Source organism: Somniosus microcephalus, chromosome 11 (assembly GCF_052327205.1).
Source record: "Somniosus microcephalus isolate GS21.2 chromosome 11, FLI_Smic_1.0, whole genome shotgun sequence".
Taxonomy (NCBI): domain Eukaryota; kingdom Metazoa; phylum Chordata; class Chondrichthyes; order Squaliformes; family Somniosidae; genus Somniosus; species Somniosus microcephalus.
The window spans coordinates 210,394,098-210,407,589 of record NC_140997.1 but is presented as its reverse complement, the minus strand read 5'-3'; the positions used below and the strand labels follow the sequence as shown (position 1 = coordinate 210,407,589).

The 13,492-nt window shown below is 46.3% G+C and overlaps 1 protein-coding gene across 2 annotated transcripts in view; it reads left to right on the top strand.

The window, feature by feature from the left end:
• Positions 1-2,493: 2,493 nt before the first annotated feature.
• Positions 2,494-13,492, top strand: part of iars1 (isoleucyl-tRNA synthetase 1) — a 274,070-nt gene continuing 263,071 nt past the window's right edge. For both annotated transcript variants that reach the window (XM_086001804.1, XM_086001803.1), the window contains exon 1: positions 2,494-2,586. The gene's annotated coding sequence lies outside the window, so the exon portion shown is untranslated. The remainder of the gene's footprint in view (positions 2,587-13,492) is intronic.

The following is a 13,492-nucleotide window of genomic DNA, read 5'->3' as shown; positions in this document are numbered from 1 at the left end:
ATAGGTGTACCCTCACATTTCTGGTATCATCCTTGTAAATCTTCTCTGCACCCTCTCCAGTGCCTCTATATCCTTTTTATATGGCGACCAGAATTGTATGCAGTACTCCAAGTGTGGTCTAACCAAGGTTTGATACAAGTTTAGCATAACTTCACTACTTCTAAATTCTATTCCTCTAGAAATAAACCCTAGTGCTTGGTTTGCATTTTTATGGCCTTGTTAACCTGTGTCACTACTTTTAGTGATTTGTGTATTTGTGCTCCGAGACCCCTTTGCTCCTCTACCCCACCCAGACCCGCACCCACCAAGTAATAAGTGACCTCCCTATTCTTCCTACCAAAATATACCTCCCATTTATCTGTGTTTAAATTCATTTGCCAATTATATGCCCATTCTGCAATTTTATTAATGTCTTCCTGCAATTTGTTGCAGTCCTCTTCAGTATTGACTGTCCCCCCCAATTTGGTGTCAGCCGCAAATTTAGAAATTGTGTTTTTGATTCCAAAGCCTAAGTCATTAATATAGATTGTGAACAACAGTGGTCCCAGCACTGATCCTTGTGGAACACCTTCCCACCTTTTGCCGCTCTTAATAGCTACCCTTTACCCCTACTCTCTGCTAACTTGAAGCCAGCTAGCTATACATTCTGCATCTTCCCCTCCCCTCCACTTTCAGCATTCCGTAGGGACCGCTCCCTCCGAGACACCCTAGTCCACTCCTCTATCACCCCCAGCACCCCTTCCCCTGGCACCTTCCCGTGCAAGCACAGGAGATGCAACACCTGCCCTTATACCTCCCCCCTTCCCACTGTCCAGGGCCCCAAACACCCCTTCCAGGTGAAACAGCGATTTACTTGTACTTCTTGCAATCTAGTATACTGTATTCGCTGCTCACGATGTGGTCTCCTCTGCATTGGGGAGACCAAATGCAGATTGGGTGACCGCTTTGTGGAACACCTCCGTTCAGTCCGCAAGGATGACCCCGAGCTTCCGGTCACCTATCATTTTAATTCACTGCCCCATTCCTACTCAGACCTCACTGTACTCGGGCTCTTGCATTGTTCCACGGAAGCTCAGCGTAAGCTCGAGGAACAGCACCTCACCTTCCGATTAGGCACTTTACAGCCTTCCGGACTCAATATCGAGTTCAACAATTTCAGATCATAACCTCGGCCCCCATTACATTTTTACTTATTTTTTTATCCACACCTTTGTTTTGGCCCTTTCCACCCCCCCTTTTTTTCTCTCCCACATGGCAGCTGTCTCCCATTCTGCCAGCGCATTTCACACCTAATCTAGAGCCGTCTTTTGTCTCCACTAGTCCTATCACCATCTCGTCTCGTTTTGAATAGCTCTTAATGTCTCTTCACTTCTCTTTTGTTCTCTCCCAGCCTAGCCTTTCAATCTATTTCATTTCCTGTGCTTTTTCTGTCTTGACAAAGGGTCTGACCCGAAACGTTGACTCTTATTTTCTCTCCACGGATGTTGCCTGGCCTGCTAAGTTTTTCCAGCATTTTCTGTTGTTATTTCGGATTTCCAGCATCTGCAGTATTTTGCTATCGTATACATTCTGCCACTTGTCCCCTGACTCCGCATTCTCTGACCTTATTCATTAGTCTATTATGTGGTACCTTATCGAAGGCCTTTTGAAAATCTAGATAAATTACATCTACTATATTACCCTTGTCTACAAGACTTTAATTTTAAGGAGGGAATTTCAGAGCTTAGGGCCTTGGCAACTGAAGGCACGGCCACCAATGGTTGAGCGATTAAAATCAGGGATGCTCAAGGGGCCAGAATTAGAGGAGCGCAGATATCTCAGGGGGTTGTGGGGCTGGAGATTACAGAGATATGGAGGGATTTGAAAACAAGGATGTGAATTTTAAAATCGAGGCATTGTTTAACTGGGAGCCAATGTAGGTCAGCGAACACAGGAGTGATGGGTGACCGGGGCTTGGTACAAGTTAGGACACGGGCAGCAGAATTTTGAATGACCTCAAGTTTACGTAGGGTAGAATGTGGGAGGCCAGCCAAGAGTGCATTGGCATAGTCAAGTCTAGAGGTAACAAAGGCATAGTTGAGCAGAATAGCTGAAGTAATGATAAGTATAAATATAAGATAGTTACTGAGAAATACAGTAAGGAATTCAGGAGAAACTAGCTTACATAGAGAGTGGTGAGAATGTGGAAGTCGCTACCATAAAGAGCAGTTGAGGCGACTAGTATAGATGCATTTAAGGGGAAGCTAGATAAGCACATGAGGGAGAAGGGAATAGATGGATATGTTGATGGGGTTAGATGAAACAGGATAGGAGGAGGCTTCTGTGGAGCATAAACACCGGCATAGACCTACTGAGCCTGTTTCTGTGCTGTGTTAGCAGCAAGACACGAGGGGAGACGCAGCGCCCGCACAGTGCAAATGACCGTCCGAGGGCGAACCAATAGGAAAGGAGCACACTGGAAGACGGCCGCTCCTTAGTTACAGAAAGAAACCAATGGGAGGCGAGTTTGTTGGCGGGACGCTGACGATTGGTCAGGTGGCGGGGGGACGCCGGCTCACGCAGTGGCGGATTACAGCAGAAAAGCCGGTGAGTGGGGCTGGTGCCGCGGGAACAACGTGGGCTGTGGATTTGTTTCAGTGTCTTTTGGTGCAGTTGGGGATCCGCTGGTCGCTGAGTGAGGTGCCGACTGAGACCGAGAAGGCATGTCCCCTGCGATGGGTGCGCGGAGCTAGCTAGCTGGCGGCGTTGAAATGCCGCCGGCTCCTCGCACGCCCTTCTCTCTCTCTCTCTCTGTGTGTCTGATGTGCGCGCCAACAGGGCAATGCCTTCCTGCGGTCGAGCCGGGCAGGCTGGCGCTCTTTGGAAGCACAATATCTGGTCGTACGCCTTTAAAGAAGCAGGAGCCGGCTTTCCGTTTTGCTTCGCCTTGTCCGCAGTTTGTGATCCTCTGATGGTTGGTGGTGGGGGGGAACTTGGATGCGCAGCAGATTTGTCAGTTTCTGAAAAGATAAGTTCTCGTTTGGAGTGTGCACCTTTCCGTCAAAACCATCCACTCGAAACTTTAATCGTTTTTCAGTTGTTGACGGACCTGTAGTGTATTCCAAGTGTCTTGTCATATTCCAGATTTTAAAATCTATCACGTGGGGGTGTGGACCTTTCCAGCCATTTGTCAAATATTGCATCAGCCGACAATACTGCTGTTACAGACTTGTTTAATACTCGATAGACCCAGAAGACTGAAGCATAAGCTGAATAGGAAATTGGGAATTGTCAACTATGTACAACTGTGCAATTCTTAAACACAAATGTACCATTAAACAAAATAAAGTGTAGTTTAATTCAAATCTCTGCCATTTTTAAGTTACAGTACAACCTGGCATATAAATAGATCAAACTGGTTAATTTGAAATACTGCATATTTTCATATGTTGTCATTTGTTATACCAGTGAATTTTTAATAGAAACATAGATAGGAACAGGTGTAGGCCATTTGGCCCTTCGAGCCATCAATGAGATCATGGCTGATCATCCAAACTCAGTACCCGATCCCTGCCTTCTCCCCATATCCCTTGATCCCTTTAACCTTAAGAAATATATCTAACTCCTCCCTTGAATATATTTAATGAATTGGCCTCAACTGCCTTCTGTGGTAGAGAATCCCACAGGTTCACCACTCTCTGGGTAAAGAAATTCCTCCTCATCTCTGTCCTAAATGGCTTACCCCTTATCCTTAGACTGTGTCCCCTGGTTCTGGACTTCCCTGCCATCGGGAACATCCTTCCTGTGTCTAGTCCTGTTAAAATTTTATAAGTTTCAATGAGATCCCCTCTCTTCTAAACTCCAGCGAGGAGAAGCCCAATCTCTCCTCATGCGTCATTCCTGCCATCCCAGGTATCAGTCTGGTAAATCTTCGCTGCACTCCCTCCATGGCAAGAATATCCTTTCTCAGATAAGGTGACCAAAACTGCACACAATACTCAAGGTGTGGTCTCACCAAGGCCCTGTACAATGTGAGAGATGTAGTACTGCTTTGCATTTTCTGAAAGAACATGTTCATATGGCAACAGTTCCTTTTTGAGTAACTATGGTTGTTCCATATAGCTTTTTTGTTTACTGTATTTTCACAGGCAGCAGTTGAGTAAAGGCTGTGCTCATTAAGCTGTTATTTCAATCTACTTGTATCTAATTCTTGAGGGTTTCATAGAAAAATGTTTTGGTAAACCAATTGGATTGCTGTCAGATTTCAGAACCCAATATTCCTGCTGCCAGTGTATTTATATAGCACCTTTCACTTTCACAGGATATTCAAAGTTTTTCACAGCTGATAAATTACTTTTACAGTGAATGAATTATTGTTTTCAAGTGTAGTTACTCTTTGTTTGTAGGTAAACAGGATCCAAGGCACCCTGGATGCAGGGATAAGTTCCTGCTTTTCTTCAAAAATGTGCCCACCTCACAAGGCCTCATCCAAATGACAATATGGCAGTCCCTCAGTACTGCACCACTGACAGTCCTGACTATGTGGTTCAGTCCTGCGGTGGGGCTTGAACCCACAACCATCTGACGGAGTGGCGAATGTTGCCACTAAGCCTAGCTGTAAGGAGAGTTTTACAAGTGGGTACACTATATGTAAAGGGAAGGCCCTGGGGGGACACTTTTGATGGCTTATTTGTGTGCATTTTGTAGCAGAATGTATTGCACTCCTTAAGGAGGACCAGAGAGAAAACTTGCTTGGAGAGCTATGAACTGCACCCAATGTCCTCCTTAGGCAGTTCCTCGAAACCGAGGATGACTTGCTTCCACATTAAAAATGAGTTCGCAGGTGACTGATGAGTCCAATGCGGGACCTACAGTCTCTGTCACAGGTGGGGCAGACGGTGGTTGACGAGGTGGGCGGGTTGGTGGGGTGCTTGGGTTGACGTGCGCTCCTTCCGCTGTTTGCGCTTGGCTTCCACTTGCTCCTGGCGAAGAGACTCGAGGTGTTTGGTGCTTTCCCGGATGCTTCTCCACTTTGTGCGGTCTTGGGCCAGGGATTCCCAGGTGTCGACAGGGTTGTTACATTTTTTCAAGGAGGCTTTGAGGGTGTCCTTGAAACGTTTCCTCTGCCCACCTGGGGCTCTCTTGCCGTGCCGGAGCTCCGAGTAGAGCGCTTGTTTTGGGAGTCTCGTATCGGTCATGCAGACAATGTGACCCGTCCATCGGAGCTGATTGAGCGTGGTCAAAGCTTCGATGCTGGGGATGTTGGCCTGAGCAAGAACACTGACATTGGTGCGCCTATCCTGCCAATAGATTTGCAGGATCTTGCGGAGGCAGCATTGGTGGTACCTCTCCAGTGCTTTGAGATGCCTGCTGTACATGGTCCATGTCTCTGAGGCATACAGCAGGGCGGGTATCACTGCTGCTCTGTAGACCATGAGCCTAGTGCCGGGTTTGAGGTCCTGGTCTTCAAACACACTCTTCCTCAGGCATCCAATGCCATTAGAGTGTGCAGGACCAATACTTGAGTGCAGCAACTGAATGACCCATGAGACTGCTGCATTTGGACACCAAGAGGGCCTCCTCCCAATTTTGAGTTTGGTGATCTCAAGAAGCACACATGCAAATTAGAAAACTGGCAAAAGTTGACCAACTGCTTCAGCAAGAATAGCTGCAGTCCCTTCCTCTTCTATAAGCTCCTCCATTATCATTCTAATGTAAACCAGTGAAATGTTTAAGCTTTGTGCAAGTTTCAAAACTTGTGCATTAACTGCTTTCCCAACTTTGTTACCCAATACCCCTCTGCCACATTTAATTCACCTGTGGATCTTAAAAGTTTAAAACCTATCTTGGCTCTGCTTCACTTATCTTCAGACCTTGGATTGAGGCTTGCTCTGGTCTAATTCTGGAGGTTCCCCTCTTATTGCCATTCTGCAGTGCAGGTTCCTTGCTACTGTATTGCTAGATTTGATCTGCTGGTGCTCTGTTGCTTCTTGGCTGGCCTGAAATTTTCTCTTGCTTCTGCTTCACTTGTGCCTGTGGCTGCTGGCTTTCTGATGCTGTTCTGGCTCTCTCCTGATTCTGAACTCTGCTGCTGCTCGCACCTCTGGATGCTCGTTGTGCTGCGCTTCCAACTCTTTGATTTGCTGCTGCTGGCCTGGCCACTTGAGTGATTGAAGCAGAAGCCATTGTTTCTTTTAGAGGAAGAGTAGATAAACATTTAAAGCAAAGGAAAATGCAAGGCAATGGAGAAAGAGCAGGGCAGAGGGATTATTTTTGGATTGCCCTAGCTAAGAATCCTAAGAGACATGATTGCCTCTTTCTGTGCTGTAAACATCTATAGTTCCTTTGACGCTGAATGACCTCTGTCTTGCTGACCCTACCTACAAAGAGTAAACATACAGTTGCCTCCACTTTTCACCTGTCTAAGCACTTCTCTGTTTTAGCTGACATCTATTTCTGACCCAAATTCCACCACAGAGCCCCTGGCCAGAAGCCCACTGATTGCTGATTGTAGTACCTTGCTCACCTGATAGTGTGGATTGCTGTACACCGCTGCACTGTCCTCCTGTGCTGCTGATTATCTTGTGCTTAGCACGGCTTCTGATCTTGTGCACTTCAAGCTGCTCCACTGCAATGTCCTTAATCAATCCTGTTCTTCCATTGGTGCTCTGGTTCTCTGCAGTGATACTCTTCTTCTGATTTCTAGCGTAGGCCTGCTTCTTGTTTCCTGGGCTTCACTCCAGTCCTTCACTGCATTGCTCTTCGAGTCATAGAATCATAACGGAACGGAAGGAGGCCATTCGGCCCATTGAGTCTACGACGGCTCTCTGTAGAACAATCCAGTCAGTCCCACTCCCCCGCTCTATCCCCGTAGCTGTGCAAGTTTATTTCCCTCAAGTGCCTATCCCGTCTCCCCTTGAAAACATTGAGTGTCTCCGCTTCCACCACTTCCGTCGGCAGCGAGTTCAAGGTCCTCGCAACTCGCTGTGTAAAAAAGTTTTCCCTCACTATCCCCGTAGCTGTGCAAGTTTATTTCCCTCAAGTGCCTATCCCGTCTCCCCTTGAAAACATTGAGTGTCTCCGCTTCCACCACTTCCGTCGGCAGCGAGTTCAAGGTCCTCGCAACTCGCTGTGTAAAAAAGTTTTCCCTCACTATCCCCGTAGCTGTGCAAGTTTATTTCCCTCAAGTGCCTATCCCGTCTCCCCTTGAAAACATTGAGTGTCTCCGCTTCCACCACTTCCGTCGGCAGCGAGTTCAAGGTCCTCGCAACTCGCTGTGTAAAAAAGTTTTTCCTCACATCCCCCCCTGTGTCTCTTGCCCAAAACCTTTAATCTGTGTCCCCTAGTCCTTGTGCCATCAACTAGTGGGAACAGCCTTTCCCCGTCTAGCCTATCTAAACCTGTCATAATCTTGTACACCTCTATCAAATCACTCCTCAACCTCCTTTGATCTAATGAAAACAAATCCAGCTTCTCCAACCTGTCCTTGTAGCTAAGATCCCCCATCCCCGGAACCATTCTGGTAAATCTCCTCTGCACCCTCTCAAGGGGATTCACATCCTTCCTAAAGTGTGGTGACCAGAACTGGACGCAGTACTCCAGTTGTGGCCTAACTAGCGCTTTATAAAGATTCAACATAGCTTCTCTACTTTTGTACTCAATATCTCTATCTCTATTTATGAAGCCCAAGATCCCATATGCATTGTTAACCACTCTGTCAATATGTCCCGCCACCTTCAGGGACCTATGCACATTAACTCCCAGGCCCCTCTGTCCCGGCACACTCTTTAAAACTGTGCCATTAAGTGTATATTGCCTCTCCCTGTTCCTTCTCCCAAAATGCATCACCTCACACTTCTCTGTATTAAATTCCAAAATGCCACTTCTCTGCCCATTCTGTTTCAGTCGATTGGTATCATCCTCACCGTTTGGTGTCATCGGCAAATTTAGAAATTCTACTTTGTATTCCAATGTCCAGGTCACTTATATAGATCAAAAAAAGCAGTGGCCCCAGCACTGACCCTTGGGGAATACCACTGTCTACCATCCTCCAGTCTGAAAAACAGGCATTTACCACAACTCGCTGTTTTCTATCCTTAAGCCAATTCCTTATGCAAGCTGCCACTGACCTACCTATTCCATGAGCCTCAATTTTGATAACCAGCCCTCTATGTGGTACTTTGTCAAACGTCTTCTGAAAATCCATGTAGACAACATCCATTGCATTCCCTTCATCAAAAAATTGAATTAGATTAGTCAAACACGATCTGCCTTTTACAAATCCGTGTTGGCTCTCCTTAATTAGCTTAAACCTCTCCAAGTGCCCATTAATTTTTTCCTTGATTATTGTTTCTAAAACTTTACCCACCATTGATGTTAAACTGATCGGCCTGTAGTTACTAGGATTGTCTTTACACCCTTTCTTGAAAATGGTGTCACATATGCCACTTTCCAATCCTCAGGAATCTCCCCCGCATCTAGGGAAGATTAGAAAATTATGGCAAGCCCTTCCGCTATCTCCTCTCCCAATTCCCTTAGCAACTTGGGATGCAAGCCATCTGGACCAGGCGACATATCCACTCTAAGCATACCCAGCCTTTCTAGTATATCCTGTCTTATCAATTTTCACCCCTTCCATTGCTTCTACCTTTTCCACTTCTACTGATATTTTGTCAGTATCCACCTCCTTAGTAAACATCGATACAAAGTACTGTACTCATTGAGTATTCTAGCCTTGCCCTGCGCCTCTAAGAAAATATCACCTTCTTTGTCTCTAATAGGCCCCACCCCGCCTCTTACTACCTGCTTACTATTTACATACCGGTAGAAGATTATTGGGTTCCCTTTTATGTTAATCGCCATTCTACTCTCATATTCTCTGTCAATCTTATTTTCATCTTCATTTTCCCTCTCAACTTATTGTATTTGGTCTGGTTCTCCCTTGAAGAATTCACCTGACATGCATCACACACCCTCTTTTTTTGTTTCATCATCTTCTCTATCTCCCTCATCATCCAAGGAGTTACCCTGCTTTGGTTCTCTTACCCTTCCATCTTGGTGGAATGTACCTAGCCTGTAATTGGAACATCTCCTCCATAAAGATCACCCATTGTTCCATCACAGTTTTTCCTGTCAGTCTTTGCTTCCATTTTACCCTGGCTAGATCCTTTCGCATCCCATTGAAGTTAGCCCTATTCCAGTTTAGAAGTTCCACTCTAGATTGTTCCTTGCTTCTCTCCATTACTAATCTAAATCTTATGATACGATGATCACTCGTACCCAAGTGTTCTTCCACAGACACTTGGTCGACTTGGCCCACCTCATTCCCCAGCACCAGATCCAGCAATGCCTCCTTCCTAGTTGGGCCAAGAACATGCTAGTCAAGGAAACTCTCCTGAACACATTTCAGAAATTCCTCCCCCTCCTTTCTCTTTACTCTAGCATTATCCCAATCGATATTTGGGTAATTAAAGTCCCCCAATATCATCACTCTTTCGCTCTTGCATATCTCTGCGATTTCCCTGGATATTTGCTCCTCTACCTCTCTCTCACTATTTGGAGGCCTATAGAACACCCCCAATAGCGTGATCATACCCTTTTTGCTCCTCAACTCAAACCAAATGGATTCTGTCCTTGTCCCCTCAAGAACATCCTCCCTTTCCAACACTACAATGTCTTCCTTAATCAGCACTGCTACCTCACTTCCCTTTTTTCCTTCCCTATCTTTTCTGAGCACCTTGTACCCTTGAATATTAAGTGCCCAGTCCTCACCGTTTTTAAGCCACGTTTCCGTTATTGCCACAACATCAAATTGCCACACGGCTAATTGTGCTTTTAGCTCACCAACCTTATTCACCACTCTTTGTGCGTTTACCTACATGCATTCTTAACACATTTTTGAATTTTTCGTAGTCTTTCTTAGTCTACTATCTAATATGGTACTACTTCCGCCTCTAGTACTACTTTCTTCTCTAGTACTATCCAACACACTCTCTCTTTTATGCACTTTATTCCTCTTTTCTACTCCTATATGCTGGTGCCCATCCCCCTGCCAAGCTAGTTTAAACCCTCCCCAACAGCGCTAGCAAACCTCCTCGTGAGAACATTGGTCCCGGCTCTGTTGAGGTGTAACCCATCCAGCTTCTATAGGTCCCACCTTCACTAGAAACGGTCCCAATGCCTCGGGAATCTAAAGCCATCCCTCCTGCACCATTTCGCCAGCCACGCATTCATGTGTTCTATCCTCCTATTCCTGGACTCACTAGCACGTGGTACCGGGAGTTATCTGGAGATTACTACCTTTGAGGTCCTGCTTTTTAATCTCTTTCCTAGCTCCCTATAATCTGCCTGCAGGACCTCGTCCCTCTTTTTGCCTATGTCATTGGTACTGATATGGACAATGATCTCTGGCTATTCTTCTCTGCTGGTTCCCTGTATAATTGACTTCTCTTATCTACATCAACTTCCATTGGAGCCTGGTCAGTTTTCCGCTCCTCCTCCAGCTTTCTAAATTGACTGGACCTTTATAAACCTCTGCTGGTGCATTTACTAATTCTTGACCCTCTGACAGCTCCTTGACCTACCTCCTTCTCTATAAGCTCAGAACCATGCTTTGCTTCTGAGCCTGGTGGTGGCTGTGCAAACTTTGTTTACTATTTTCTCTTCCGCCCCCCACCCCTCCCCGCCTCCAGCTCCACATTGACATCCTTTATTGGGATGTCCCCCTTTCTTTCTCCCCTCATTCTCTGCACTAAGTGATGACTCATCCTCAGTGATTTCAACCTACACGTCAACTGTTCTAGGCCCCATTCCCCTGACTTCACTGATCTTATGCTCTCCCTTAATCTTGGCTTTCATATAAACTCCTCACCTACATCCTTGGCTGCCTCTCGACCTAGTCATCTTTTATGGGAATAGTGATTATGATCACTGAGCAGGCAGTCTCTATCAACTCACCTTGCCACTCGCATGTGTTGACCAATGTAGGTCAGCGAGCACGGGTGATGGGTGAACAGCAAAGATGTGCGGGTTAGGTTGATTTGGCTATGATAAATTGACCCTTAGTGTTAGGGGATTAAATACGTGGGGTTACGGGGATAGGGTGGGATATGTGTCGGTGCAGGCTCGATGGGCCGAAATGGCCTCTATCTGCACTGTGGGGATTCTGTGATTCTGTGAACAGAGTTTTGGATGAGCTTAAGTTTATGCAGGGTGGAAGATGGGAGGCCAGCCAGGAGTGTGTTGGAATAGTCAAGTTGAGTGGTAACAAAGACATGGATGAGGGTTTCAGCAGCAGATGAGCTGAGGCAGTGGCAGAGTCAGGCAATGTTATGGAGATGGAAGTAGGCGGTCTTTGTGATGGCACGGATATGTGGCCGGAAGCTCAACTTGGGGTCAAATAGGACGCCAAGGTCGCAAACAGCCTGTTCAGCCTCAGACAGTTGCCAGGGAGAGGGATGGAGTTAGTGGCTAAGGAACGGAGTTTGTGGCGGGGACCGAAGATGATGGCTTTGGTCTTCCCAATATTCTTCTGACAATTTAGAGACAGTGGAGGGGTCGAGAGAGGTGGTGGTGAGCTAGAGCTGGGTGTCATCAGCGTACAGCTGGGTGTCGTCAGCGTACATGTGGAATCTGACGTGTTTTCGGATGATGTCGTCAAGGGGCAGCATGTAGATGAGAAATAGGAGGGGACCAAATATAGATCCTTGGGAGACTCCAGAGGCAACGGTGCGGGAGCGGGAAGAGAACCCATTGTAGGTGATTCTCTGCTACGACTGGTGATTTTGCTCTTATCCTCCCACCATTAGTGGCAGACCATTTGAACTGTTACAATCCTATTGTCTGGAACTTCTTCCCTAAACCTCTTCACCTTTTTTTTTTTTAGAAAAAAACTTTCTCAAAAGCCCATCTGTTCAACCAAGCTTTTAGTCACCCCTTCTAATCTTTTCCCCTCTGGCTCAGTGTCCATTTTCCTTGCACTTATTTGTGAAGCGCCTATATAAAAGCATGTTGTTGCTGCTGCTCCTCTGCCGCCTCCCAAGTATTTACACAGGCTTTTTGACTTAATTTATACGTATTGTTGGAGGGGGAAACCTAACTGTGAAATCCTGAAGGGGAAATCCAAATGTTAAAGGCATACAACTGTTGGTGCATTTCCTGGGAGTCCGAGGGACATAGTCCTCCTGTAAAACTTTGAATCTTTACATCAAAAATGATGCATTCTGGTTCATTTGAGGAGTTTTTTTACGTCACAGCTGGTAGATTTTCAATTTTCAATGAGGTAACACAAAATGATGGCTCCATTTTCATGAGAACAACCAGACCATCACTGTAACTTGCTAGTACTTATTAATTTAATAACTTAAACTAGATACAATTATCAAACAATAAAAACTAAAATATCGATTGAATAAAAGCTTTAACTAATTAATGAATAAATAAAACATGGTTAGAGATGGCAGGGCAGGTGGTGTGTCGTAACTGCAGCATGTGGGAGTTTATGGAGAGCATCGCGATCCTGAGTAACCACATCTGCAACTCTAGGAACTTCGGCTCAGAATTGTTGAGCTGGAGTCCGAGCTGCAGACATTGCGGGGCATCAGGGAGGGGGAGAGTTACCTGGACACTTTGTTCCAGGAGGCAGTCACACCCTTTAGGTTAAGTAGTACTTAAGTTTGTCAGTGGCCAGGGACAGGAGGGTCTGTCCGCGAGCCAGGAAGGTATGGTGACCCAGGATGTAGTGATGGAGGAGCCTCAGCCCTGGACCTTGTCCAACAGGTACGAGGTACTTGCTACCTGTATGGATGAGGAAAAGGACTGCAGGGAGGATGGGCAAACTGACCACGACACTATGGTACAGGGGGCCATCCAAGTAGGGGGGAGAAGGAAGAAATGTGGTAGTAGTAGGGGACAGTATAGTCAGGAGGATAGATACTGTTCTCTGCAGCCCCAAAAGAGAGCCCCGAAGGCTTTGTTGCCTGCCTGGTGCCGGGGTTAAGGATATCTCCTCGCGGCTGGGGAAGAACTTGGAGTGGGCGGGGGAGGATCCAGTTGTCGTGGTCTGTGTAGGAACCAACGACATAGGTTCTGCTGAGGGAGTTTGAGGAGCTAGGGTCTAAATTAATAAGCAGAACCTCAAGAGTAATAATCTCTGGATTACTACCTGAGCCACTAGCAAATTGGCAGATCAGAGGTTTAAATGCGTAGCTCAAAGAGTGGTGTGGGATGAAGGGGTTTCAATTCGTGGGGCACTGGCACCAGTACTGGGGAAAGAGGGAGCTATTCCGTCGGTACGGGCTCCATTAAAACTGGGCTGTGACCAGTGCCCTGGCGAATTGAATAACTAGGGCTGTAGATAGGGCTTTAAACTAAAAAAAAGTGGGTGGGGGGGGGGGGGGGGGGTCAGGTGATGGGAAATTTAGAAATCTAAAGAGAAAGGTCAAGGCAATAGAGCAGTGCAGCAATTTGGGTAAAAATAAGCAGAGTGTGACAGGAAGGAACAGAGAGCTTAATG